The 12,635-nt window shown below is 44.2% G+C and overlaps 1 long non-coding RNA gene across 1 annotated transcript; it reads right to left on the bottom strand.

Annotated features, from left to right (window-relative positions):
• Positions 1–8,760: 8,760 nt before the first annotated feature.
• Positions 8,761–9,755, bottom strand: LOC144771818 (uncharacterized). Its single transcript, XR_013599492.1, has 3 exons — positions 9,705–9,755; positions 9,533–9,609; positions 8,761–9,269 (listed from the first exon to the last, which is right to left on the bottom strand). It is a non-coding gene; the product is annotated as an uncharacterized LOC144771818 (long non-coding RNA).
• Between the last annotated feature and the right edge of the window lie 2,880 nt (positions 9,756–12,635).

Raw genomic sequence — 12,635 nt, 5'->3', positions numbered from 1 at the left:
AATACCATACATTATTGAATCAGATAAGGGTGGACATTTCCAGAATGAAATACTGGCTGAACTCTGTAAGGCCTTTGGAATAAGGCAGAAACTGCATTGTGCATACCACCCAGAGGCTTCTGGAATAGTGGAACAAGTAAATGGAACTATCAAAAACAGGCTAGCAAAGCTGACAAATGCTACTGGCATGACCTGGGTGAAGGCCCTGCCCCTGGTCCTGATGGGACTGAGAAGTGTTCCTGACCGCAAGACAGGCCTAAGTCCCCATGAAATCATTATGGGAAGAGTAATGAGACAAGCATGGGTGCCAGGAAGCAAACTGTTGAGTATTACTGATGATTTGGTGCTTGAATACTGCAGAAGATTGGGTGACCAAGTGCGTTCTATCTCTCGCCAGATTGGAGACGACGGCATCCTCAATCCAACGACTCCTCTCCACAGCCTGGTTCCAGGAGACTGGGTCAAAATAAAGAAGCACACTCGATCAAGCTGTCTGGCACCAAGGTGGGGAAAGAAACGCCAAGTAATCCTGGTAACAACCACTGCAGTGAAGGTCGCAGGTGTTCCCCAGTGGATCCACGCTGGACACACCCAGAAGGTATTACCAGACAAAGAATTTGCAGAAGAAGGGCAACCAGCAGAGGACCCTGCAGGAGCCAGTCCAGAAGCAGCTGACAACGAGCAGCCCAGCACCAGTCAGGCTACAGGAACAGCAGACGTTGGCCCAGGAGTAGTTGACTACGAACTGCCAAGAATCCAGCCTGCTGAAGAGGTCCAGGAAACTGAGCCAGGAGTAGCTGAAGACGAGCTGCCAAGCATATGGCCAGAAGAATGGATACCGATGATTGATCTGACCGAAGATCCCATCAGAACAAGAGAACGACTGTGTGAAGGTAGAGAGTGGATTAGCCAGGAAAAGCAAGGCACAGGCGAAGAACCTCAGCCGCTTGAGATTCACATCAAAACTGAGGAAGGAGAAGGTCAGACAGGGACAGAACAGGTGTTCGATACACCACCGCTAACACCTGATGCAGATAAGGGAGAGACTAGAAATAGAGTGATAGTTCGAGCAGAAGAAAATCAAGAGATCGAAGTGCTTGAACAGGATCAGAGAGGGTTAGAAGAACGGGTTCAGGAAACAGAAACAGAAACAGAGACAATCGAAAGCCAAAAACAAAATATTCCTGAACAAGGCCAGATTAGCAACCAGGCAGAAGAATTTGATGCTAGCCCTGGAACTAGCCAGATAGGGGAAGTAGAAGAAGAAAGTGGAGAAGAATTGCCACAAGCTAAAGAGAACAAGAGGATAAGAGAAGAAGGTGAAGTCCAAGTACCAACTAAGAGACTAAAGAAAAGAAACAACCTTGAGCCTAGGTTCATAAAGAGACTAAGGCTAAGGATAAAGACGGTGGAAGAGAAACGTGCAGAAGCAAGGAGAAGTGCACGGATAGCAGAGCAAGAAGAAAACTCTAGCAAAAGAAGGAGTGAACGATTAAAAAGACAAAACAAGAAATACAAGTCTCCTGAATGGACACTGGTTTTGGAAGAACTTGAAGATCTTGATATAACTGACGTGAGCGACGGAGAGCCCGTCCCTGAGTACTCAGCTGAAGAAGAAGACGAACCACCGTGAATTTGCACAAAGTAAGCTAGTTGTGTAAAGCCAAAAAGAGGGGTCGAGAAACTCCTTCTGAGCCAAAATGTCTGATTCAACAGTGAATGGTAGACCTAGTTGCAGCCGTTTTAAGACGTGTTGCAAGGTGTGTATATGTAGTGTAGTAGTACTGATAGTTATCTGGATAGGACTAACAATTTTCATTCCCTTTGCTGTAAGTAAAGATACTAACATTGTCCCTACTGAAGTTGTAAATACTGACAGTGAGGAGCTAACAACACAGAGTGTAGCAAGACATGAAAGAGCCCTGAGACAAACAAAACAAAACTTAGAAGCATCAGATGAGGGAGGACTACATTATCATGGAGTTAAGAACAAGACACACTTAAATGTTTTTGCAAACTTGTTAATACACTATGTAGAGACTATGGAAATTGAAGATTGCTATGTCTGCATGAAGCTACCTACTTCTGTGGCTGAAGGCGTGACATACCATCACCTGCCATTGACATATGGAATCTCCTGTAGCATTTTAGCTAGTTTATTTTACAAAAGGGGACCGTTACAGTACTATTACTCTAACAATGACGTGATCTTTTCTGAACTTCCTATACGTGGGAACTTGAATCCTGTACATACCAAAAGTGACACCATAAGATATATGGGAGACTACTTTCTGACTATAGGTAACATTGACATAGCAGACGCACACAGAGATAACTTGACTTGTTCTTTGCGTGAGCAGGAAAAGATGTTCCTGAACATGGCAGAGAAAAGAAGAATTAAAATTCAAAAGAAGGCTAATGACGAAAGTCAGAAAAAGCCAAAGTGGGCAGAGAACATGGAAGGCACCTCATCTGGTGGAGCGGGTCCTGCTCTGTTGCTGGATTTTGAAAAGAAAGGCAAGCTATGTCTTCACCGCGAGAAGACTAGCTATTATAATAATGTTTTCATTGGTTCCAGTGAATGCGAACATAATTACAAGGTAATTGGAGGTTGGGGTTTCAAAAATGGGTCAGAGCCTGTGTTTCCTGGAATTTATTATATTTGTGGAGACAAGGCTTATTTCAAATTGCCGGATCACTGGTATGGAAGCTGCTACTTTGGTATTGTCTTCCCGAAAATATACCATGTGAATGGGAAAGCTGGAAGCAATGAAGATACTAATGGCTTAGTGCGTAGTAAAAGAGAAAGTATAGGTGAAATTATGGGTAGTATTTTCAGTGCACTGATACCTGGAGTGGGAGTGGTTCTGAACACTCACAGAATTTGCAAATTGTCTACTATAGTAGATGTGCTGTCTACTGAAACAGCTCATGGATTTCTGCTGGTCAATACTGAAATGGTTGCGATCAGATCAATGGTTTTGCAGAACCGACTTGCTCTTGACACCTTATTAGCGAAAGAGGGCGGAGTCTGCCGGATGTTGAAGGCGCAACATTGTTGCACTTATATTCCGGATAAAAGTGTACAGATCAAAAGATATGTGAAAAACATTACTAATTTGGCAAAAGAACTCAAACCACTCGAGGTTGATAGTGCCTGGAAGAGACTGGTAGATGGTCTCTCAAATGTAGGTCATTGGCTTGCTAGCATAGGTAAAAGCTTATTGTTCAAAATTCTGATGCCAATTGGTATTATAGGTCTTATTATACTTTCCATTTTCTTGTGCTGTAAATACCGCAAGCGCACCAAAAAGCACGAGGTAAATGCAAGAGGAGTGAAACGAAGTGTGGATGAGATTGAATTAGAGGAAGTGAATGATCAGATATACAAAAAGGTGAAGACTTCTCACCCTACTAAAACTGAGAGAGAAAAGTTAGAACGGTTGCTGGAAGAGATAGAACTTTATAAAGTGTGAAAGAAAGTTGGCATCTGGTTCCATTATAATTTGTGATGATAGTAAATATCATCAAAGAGGGGATTGATGAAGCAAAGCTTTGCATATTTTGCGGCTTGCCGAAGTCAAGAACCTCGTTTATGTGTAATACGGTAACAAGTGTATGTTCTACTAACATTTATGTTTAGTTTAGATAAGGATCGTGAAGCTTGCACATGTGTTTTACTAAAATAATTTACTCGAGTCATCTAAAATGGCCGCCGCTTGTATTTAGTTACTGCGCATGCGTCAGCCACACTCACGTGTCCTGACGCGTCTGCAGAAGTGGAGGGAAAGTTATGCGCATGCGTAATTCATAGCTGTGCTTATCATGTGGTACTGCTCGTGCCACTGCTCTTGTGACTGTGTCAATGTAGCTAACATTTAAATGCAATAGTTTTTTATTTCTTGATGATGAGTCAAAAGTATAAATCCTGTGATGTGTTTTCATAATGACATTATTATGTATTAATTTGTTTTTCGCTTACTTTTTATGTACCGCGGGGAATGGGGTTTGTCTGTGCCGGGAACCATCTTGGAGGTCTCTTCTGCGCCTGCGCGACTTGCCGAGGCCTAAACAGACCTTGACTGATGGAACGCAGCCAGTTGGCAGTGATGAGCAAGATGCTCCTGAGAACGACCCGAAAACTCGGCTGAACCAATCATATGTGCTCACAGAGCAACAATGTTAAAGTTGCCATTGTACTTCTGCACCAGTTCTCATGAGAACCCCAATCTAGTTAGGCGGTACCCTATTATGCAAATGTAGGCTTGAAGCGCTATGTCGTGATTGGTGTGTTACCCAAATCCTACCTTAGGACCAATCGAAATTAAGGGATTCTGACACTTTGCAACATTGGGGGGTGGTACGCTGTCCCCAAACTGTATATCTACCCTGGGTTCCCCTGGGGAGCCGTCCGACTTGTCTGGTTTAGCTGACCTGTCACTGACCCAACGCACTCAATAGGTGACTGAAGATACAGAGCGCTGCGAAGCACTCTGTCCGAATTTGACCATAGACTGAGGTTCTACTGAACCTTAAAGTGCTGGTGAAGCACTTTACTGGGAGTTCGCTGACCCAATCGGGGTCTTGATCGATAACTGCAGAGCGGGTGGAGCGCAGGCGTTGCTTCCAAACTGCGGGTGCGGTCCTGTCCTGAGCGGTCCTGTCCTGAGGGTTTGCTGTCCTGTCCTGAGGGTCCTGTCCTGATTCCTATTCCGAGGGTATCCTGTCCTGTCCTGGGTGTCCATTCTGCACCTGCTGTCCTTTGAGGGGTATCCTTCCTTGAGGGTTTCCTGTCCTTAACTGACCCGTGGCCAGGGTTTGGTTTCCACACCATTCTAGGTAAATATTGCTCTGAAACTCTTAAAATCTTGCACCTTCTGAATTTCTAACTTTTGCTTTAATAAAGTTCATCATTGCATATGTTATATTTTCCATGCCTTTCCGCAACTATTGAAAGTCAATTACATATTTTTCATAAGTTTGTTCCTATGTCTTCTCATTTGATAGAGATTATATTTTGCATTGCAGTTTGTAATTTTCTGATTTGGTCTAGAACTTCATTGCCTAGATTGTTCAAAGGCCCATTCACCTTAAGTGAAGCGTGTTACTCTTTATAGGCCCTCCTATAGTTATCCATGCATAAACTGTCCATGCTTAAACATTTCTGAGATTTTATAGTATTTTTCCCATCTACATACCATATTACATTTGAATGATTACCCTGTCATTATTTCTTCATGCCTATATAATTTACGTTATCTTGGTTATTGATTGCTTTATTTTACTGTACCTCATGCAAGAAAATAATGAACTTTAGATAAACATTTTAAAACTTCCAGTTGTCCGTGGTCATTTCAATGGTATTTTGAATGTTATTGGTTGGGTTTGTATGTTGCTGCCTTTTCTTTTACAGCTAGCTCCCTGATTCATTGTGGTCATTAGGTACCCGCATCGGTGGATGGTAAGTCGGGTGCATTGAAAATTATTAGTAGGGAGAACACACCCAAATTGGTAGAGCTCGTGAAGTCACCTGATCGATGTATATGGTGATTTGAAAGTATATGGGCCCTGAAGCCGGAAAACGGCGAAAACTATTGGTCGGGTGGCCTCGCGCGCTCTATCAACATCACATACCTTCTCTTTCACTCAATGAGATTACATGAAGTGACATACGTGATCTGACCCTAAATCCTCCAGGAAGTCATGTCAAAGACCTTATCCCTGATGACCTAACATTAACCACAATAACTGACATTGTTGAAATTGAGGCTCATAAATGCAAATTATATAATAACACAATTTAACACAAATAAAATTCCATTTTAAATACCACCTACATTTTAAATAAGGTACTGTAATGTTAGAAACATTACACTTTTCTAATTTTTATTGCACTAACTAGTGTGTGTTTATTGGAATAGGATAATATAATGCCACTAAAATAAAAACAAGCATTTGCAAAACAATCGGTCTTGCCTATGGGACCTTTTATGTATTTAGTTATGAAGCCCATGTGCCTGGGTGCTGAAACATCTACTGTTCTTTAACATGGAGGGAAAGTAAACCCCAAACTGTGTGACGCGCCAGGTATGAAAACACCTGGAGAGAAATATTGCCTTTCAGCAGGAAATGGTATAGTCAAAAGCTCTGCTTTTGATATAAAATCAGGGCATTTGGTGGTCATATCACTGAAAATACAAGATTTGAAAAAAATATTATTGTCTACGTGTGCTTGTGAAAGACCATTTCTATGACTCGGAATTTAGAGAATGCTAAAGGGATTCTGGTATTTTACTGACCTCTGCTGGTCGTTTTCTATTAAGACTGTTAAATAGAGGCTGTGGGACAGAAAAAAAAGCCACTAAGGGAAGCAGACAAGTCCTAGGACTGAGCTCCAGAGCCCACAAAGTACATACACATGAGTATATACTAAAGTAAATAAGTATATACTAAAGTATATACAAGAGGTCTCGAATGCTCAAACTAAAAAGCACTGGGAAGCCAAATTATTTATACCTCAAACTCATGATTCAATAGTTTCCCTAGTATATACCTTAGGCATTAAATGTATTGGTAAATTACTGAAAACGCACACAAAAACAAAATTATTTGTTTTGTTCACCAGAATTTCTTTATATAGAACATTGTGAACAAGTTATCAACATACATTGATCCTTATAAATATTAATTCATTTTCATTAACATCACTTGTAAGGAAATATCACTCACTACACCACGAAGGTGAGGTTTCTTTTACTCAAAATATAATTTACTATTTGTTTGTAATAATAAAAATCTACAACATCTTGCTTAAAAAAAATTATTTTCTTTTTTAACTTTATTCAAGACGATATATATTGCACTGCTGTAGCCACATTTCCTTTACTGAGCTAGAAGTTGAATGCCTCAGTTCGCAGCTGGTGCTGCCAAAAGTAAACAGCACTGTTTGCCTTGTTTCTGTTCTTGGCATTGCTTTTGCCATCTCAGAGGCCAGGTGCCACAAAATGCACTGCCAGAGGTCGCAATGGGCAAGCCAGGGGTCAAAGCTGCGACCACTGGTGAGTGCTAAATGACGTCTATGGCAGGGGCTTCAACCAGAGACATTTGATTATAAGATAAACCCTACAGAAACTCCATCAAAACCTCTACGACCCACACATTGCCTAAATAGCGTGCGCTGGGAGAACAGAATGCCAGCACACTAAATAGAGAGCGCTGGCATTCTGTTGAATATTTCTGGACATAATGAGGTAGATATTGTAATTTAAAATAATTATGCATCAGTGTTGGGGCGCTAGAGGGCGCACAGCGGAATGGCTACCTCTTAAGACAGCTCCGACGGCTAGGTACTAAAATCGGCGTGATCCAGCGGATAACGAGTGCCTGCACGACCAAGGACGACATGCCCGGTCGTCGGAAATCGGCGTGCTCACGATGAGCATAATTGCGGACTGAAGCGAGCTCCCCTGCATGCACCAAAGCGGATCGGACGTATTCTGGTGAACAGACGGCGGGCGAACTAAGATGGCAGCGCCCCGCGAATATTCCAGCCGGACACCCGGGATTCCTATCAGCTGCCCGCAATCACCAGGTAGACAGTGTTGCGCGCCTGGTACCATTGTGGTGGCAAACGGATATCGGAGTGCTTAATTGGAGCGTACTTATGGACTGCTATAAAATCCCCCTCTGGTGAACCTTGGGCTGGGGGCGCTCGGGTGCTGTGGCAGTGGACGACCTAAGATGGTGGCGCCCCGCGCTCAATCCAGTCTGACCGCCAGGTCTGTGTCTGACTGTAAGCGCAATGCATACGTATGGTGAGGAGCGACTGGACCACCTATTGATCTGATAGCCAGCGGCAGAGCGGTGACAACTTTTATCCATATCCCTCATTATGGAATGCACGGCCGCGCTGTAATGGCGCCCATCGGAGGTATGAAATGGCGGCGCCCAAGGCTGGCTGCGAGTGTGAACGGATTGCCTGGCGGTAACTGTGCTGGCAAGTGACTGCTGCTGGCACGGGAATAACTGGGTGCTGGAGGTAGTGAAAGGCACCTCTGGTTGCAGAACGGCACCCCTTCCAAGGCAGATTGGGACCTACTTGTAGATGCGGCGAGGCTCCCTTAACGAGAGGGGGGCACTGCGTGGCACTGATCAGTGGGGCTCCTTATCAGCTACAGCAGAGGGCATAGCGAGTAGCATCTTCACGAAAATAGCGGCGCACGCACAGACAATGCGAATTCGGATGAGCTACTGAGCGACAGAACCGACTGTGGCTGTGGGGGATGCCAGTAAGTGATTACCACGTAGCGGAATAACAGTGGCGAGAAGGTGTCCCATTGCAGCATACTGACGCAAGTGCGGGAACCCGCTGTGGACTGCTGGGTGGTGTTGATGCTGGGGCCTATTAACCACCACAACTAGCGATAGGCTGACTGCCCTACGCCCGGAGGATTGACGCAATCTGCAGCCGCCCGCGCGCGAGATCCAGGTCCTGCAGCAGCAATGGGCAAACTGGACAAAGTACAGAGCAAGATTTCCTTTGATGGCCCACAAAAAAAATCTACGAAAGGAGCCACAGCACAGTCGGATAATGACATGGAGGACGACTCGCTGCCAGCTTCAGGGCTGGAGCAAGCCCTTAAGGACATACAAAAAAGTGTACTGGATGTGCACGGCAAATTGGACACTATCACGCTGAGGGTGGATAACATGGCTGCAAAGCTAGATACATAAACAAAGTAGAATCCACTCAGAGTGGTGGTGATCCCAAACAAGATGGGGAACACACAGTGTTGTATAAATGCCCCTCACACACCAACAGGCCCCTTGGTGTCATGCTTCATCATCGGGGCCTTCGCACCCCTCTACGGGATGCGGCGTGCTACGACTCGCGACTGCGCAGGAGCACTTGTAAGTGAACTATGTGAGGGGGTGTGTGTCTACAAAAGTGTGAGTGAGGTGAGGTGAAAAAATAGTTAAAAAATACCTGGCGCGTGGGTAAAAACAAAATTTATTAAATCCCCGGCTGGTATTATTAAAAAGTGCGAGGCGTGGTTGGTACAATACAAATTAAGGTATTACAACCACTGTGAAAAGTGTCAACATGTTTCGGAACTCAGAGGTTCCTTCTTCAGGACAAGGATAGCACTTACCCTCCCCTTACTCACATGTAAATGTAAAAGTGTAAAATAATTACAGCAATGTGTAATGTACCTAGCCGTGTTAAATATATAGGTAGGTGTCGTTGCGCCCAATAGGCGATGAAAAACCTGTAAAGAGAAAGCATACATAAACACATTGGTCTTAAGATGCACAGTTACTCAGAGAAGAGATTCCCAAAATATAACCTCTCAAAGTACAGCAGGGTCATTCCAAAAAATGATGGAGCCCTGAGAAAAATGTAAAAAGAAAAAAATGAAAAATAAACTCACAAGGACATGGCACACTATATACATATAAAGACACAGAATATGAACTTAGTCTCTACTCAGATGGAAAATAGAGCACAAGAACAGATAGTTTCACAGCTTACTTTAGGTATTCAAAATAAAGACCTCATGAGCCTGTGCGTGTTATTGGGGGGTCCGTCTTTTCTGTTCAGAAAATGACCTATAGAAACATTAGTATATGGGATTTAATTTGGAGTAGGTATCAAATACACCAAAGTGCCATACTCAAGCTCCTCTTTCTAACCCAAAACTCACGGTTACTGCAATGGCTAGTTGCCTGCCTTCCCTCAACGCGGCTCCGATGAAGTGAGCGTTAATCGCGTCAAGGACCCTCCTTTATATTCTGCCTAAGGCTCATTAGCATCGATTAATTGAATAATGAGACCCGGTAGATGCCCAAGTATGGACTATGTGAACCGAGGGAGTCCGGTGTTGCGCGCTCTGTTCTCGCTATACAATTGCGCATGCGCCTTCCAAACAGTTAGGGTGTCACCCGCGCATGCGCAGACAAATATAGTCACCGCGCATGCGCGAGGGATAAACACCCTCGGAATGGAGACTACGAGGTGTTTCAAGCATGCGCACTCACCTACAAATGTGGCAGGGAGGCTTGGCGATGTAGCGCGCACGCGTGCTTACTTTCCCAAAGTAACAGGGAACGAAACACACTGCATGGTGATTGGCCATACATTCTTAAAGGGGTATTGGTATTCTATGTTGGAACAATAGATATACAGAGAGAGGGGTGTGGTTTTTAAACCCTGGTTGAGTTATAAATGGCCCCATTAGCTATCTGGTGTTCATAGTTCAGATGGGAGAAAAGGAGTTTATGGATTATCCCATTGGTGAATGTCTCATTCAATACCCACACAAACAGGTTCGTGGAGGCCCTTTAGATTACAGTTTATCTCAAGAGATTCCAAGGAATGGAATCATTAAGCCCTGTGACATCAGTGCCAAGACGGAACACCCATCTCTGTTCTTTTTCCAGAAGGCCCACATCAGAGGGTAGTTGTTCTATTATCGTCCACCGCAACTCGTTGACACAGTGTTGATGTTCAATAAAGTGGGCAGACATTTTCGTTGTGAGTTTTTTGCACCTGATATTACTTTTGTGCTCATTGAGTCTTGTTTTCACTTGTCTTGTAGTCATACCCACATACTCTTTCCCGCAGGGACACGTGATCAAGTACACAACATTTTTACTGTTACAATTCGTAAAAACACGTTGGTCCCACTTTGTCCCGTTCGAAAAAGTCAAGGAAAGGCTTTTTTTGGTGAGGTGACAATTGTTACAGTTTCCACATGGGTGGTGGCCATGAATGCCCTGCAGTCTTGGCTGGTCACTTTTTTTGGGCAATGGTCTCGTGTGGACAAGCATGTCCCTTAAGTTCTTACCCCTTCTGTGTGCAAACAGAGGTTTTTCCAAAGACAGACTTCCGCTTGTCAGTGTGCGCCAATGTCTATTGACCAGTTTTGTCACCTGGTTTGTAACTGGACTATATGTTGTGACACATACTGTTCTTTCCCCTTTGTTATCATTCCTTGGATTCTCCTCCAGGAGGGACTCACGGTTATTATTTCTAGCCCTTTTCATAGCCTTTTGAATCACAGTTTCAGGATACTGTCTCTGTCTTAGTTTTGTACTGAGGTCTTTTGCCTGAGACTTGTACTTGTTGATGTCACTACAGTTCCGACGTAGACGTAGGAACTGTCCGTACGGTAAGTTCTCCCTCAGATGACGCGGATGGAAGCTGTCAAATCTGAGGAGACAGTTCCTAGCCGTCGGTTTGAAGTGGGTCTCTGTTTTAAGGACGCCCGCTTGATGATAGATGTTTAAGTCCAGGAACACCATGCTCTCATTTGACACCTGATGTGTGAATTTGAGGAATGCATTCTGTGTGTTCAACCAGTGGATGAATTCAGAGACTGTGGTTTCATCTCCTTCCCAGATGACCAAAATGTCATCTATATATCTCCGCCAGGTATGAATCCTAGCCCTGTGCGGATTGTCTGGATGTAGAATCTTAGTGGATTCAAGATGGTGGACATACAAACCCGCCAGGCTTGGGGCAAAGGTGCTACCCATACTCGTACCATGTTTCTGCCAGTAGAGGGTGCCCTCATACTCGAAGAAATTTTTTGTAAGTGCTAGTGAGATGCATTCCAACACTACATTCCTGGGAGTGTGGTATTCCCAGTTGGTCGAGTGCAGTACCTCCTCCATAATTTGTAAGGTCTCATCATGTGGGAGGCTGGTATACAGGCTCTCCACGTCCAGACTGAGAAGCATTTGAGAGGCGGTATCAAAAGTTTGGTTTTGTAACAGTTGGAGTACCGCTTTGGTGTCTCTCAGGTACGTGTCAGTGGCCTGTACGATGGGTCTCAAGAAGGCATCGGCAAACTTGGATAGAGGTTCCAAGATTGACGATATGCCAGACACAATGGGCCGTCCAGGAGGATTGTCTAAGTTTTTATGCACCTTAGGAATGGTGTAAAAATAAGGAGTACGTGGATTGTTCTGAATTAAAAATTCAGACTCTTTTTTGGTTATCCAATCATGTGCAAGAGCCTCTTCGACCATACCCCCTATCTGCACTCGTAGTGATTCAGTGGGGTCTTCACTTAAGACCTGGTAGTTCCTCTTGTCAGAGAGCAGTCTCCTGCATTCTGTGTCATAGGCCTGGGTGGTTTGGATAACCACTGCCCCACCCTTGTCAGCGGGTTTGATAGTGAGATTTTTGTTTTGCCTCAATTCCTTGATTGCCTCATTTTCCAATCTGGTCATATTTTGAAATATCTTTTGCTTGGTTTCCAAACATTTCAGTTCTTGCATTATGGCTTTTTCGAAGGCCAATACCTCCACCGGGAGTTGGTGATCCATCGGTGTAAAGGTTGACCTAGGTTTCAAACCTGTATCTGAAGTGTCTGTAGCTGGTTCCTTGTCTTTGAAAAAGGCTCTCAGCTTAACTGTTCTGATGAAGTCCTGCATTTCCTTGTGCAGTAGAAAGAGGTCTGGCTTGTTGGTGGGAACATATCCCAGACCTTTGTTGAGCACCTTGTTTTGCAATTCAGTAAGGGGCCATGGGGTGATGTTAATCACTAGGTCCCCCTGCTGCTCGTAGACGCCTGATTCGCCGTCATGCTCCTTGTCGACATCCGTTGGTCTACCTCCTCTGGGGGGTG

Source organism: Lissotriton helveticus, chromosome 8, assembly GCF_964261635.1.
Source record: "Lissotriton helveticus chromosome 8, aLisHel1.1, whole genome shotgun sequence".
NCBI classification, from domain to species: domain Eukaryota; kingdom Metazoa; phylum Chordata; class Amphibia; order Caudata; family Salamandridae; genus Lissotriton; species Lissotriton helveticus.
The sequence above is the reverse complement of the archived record's forward strand: the minus strand, read 5'-3'. Positions and strand labels throughout refer to the sequence as shown.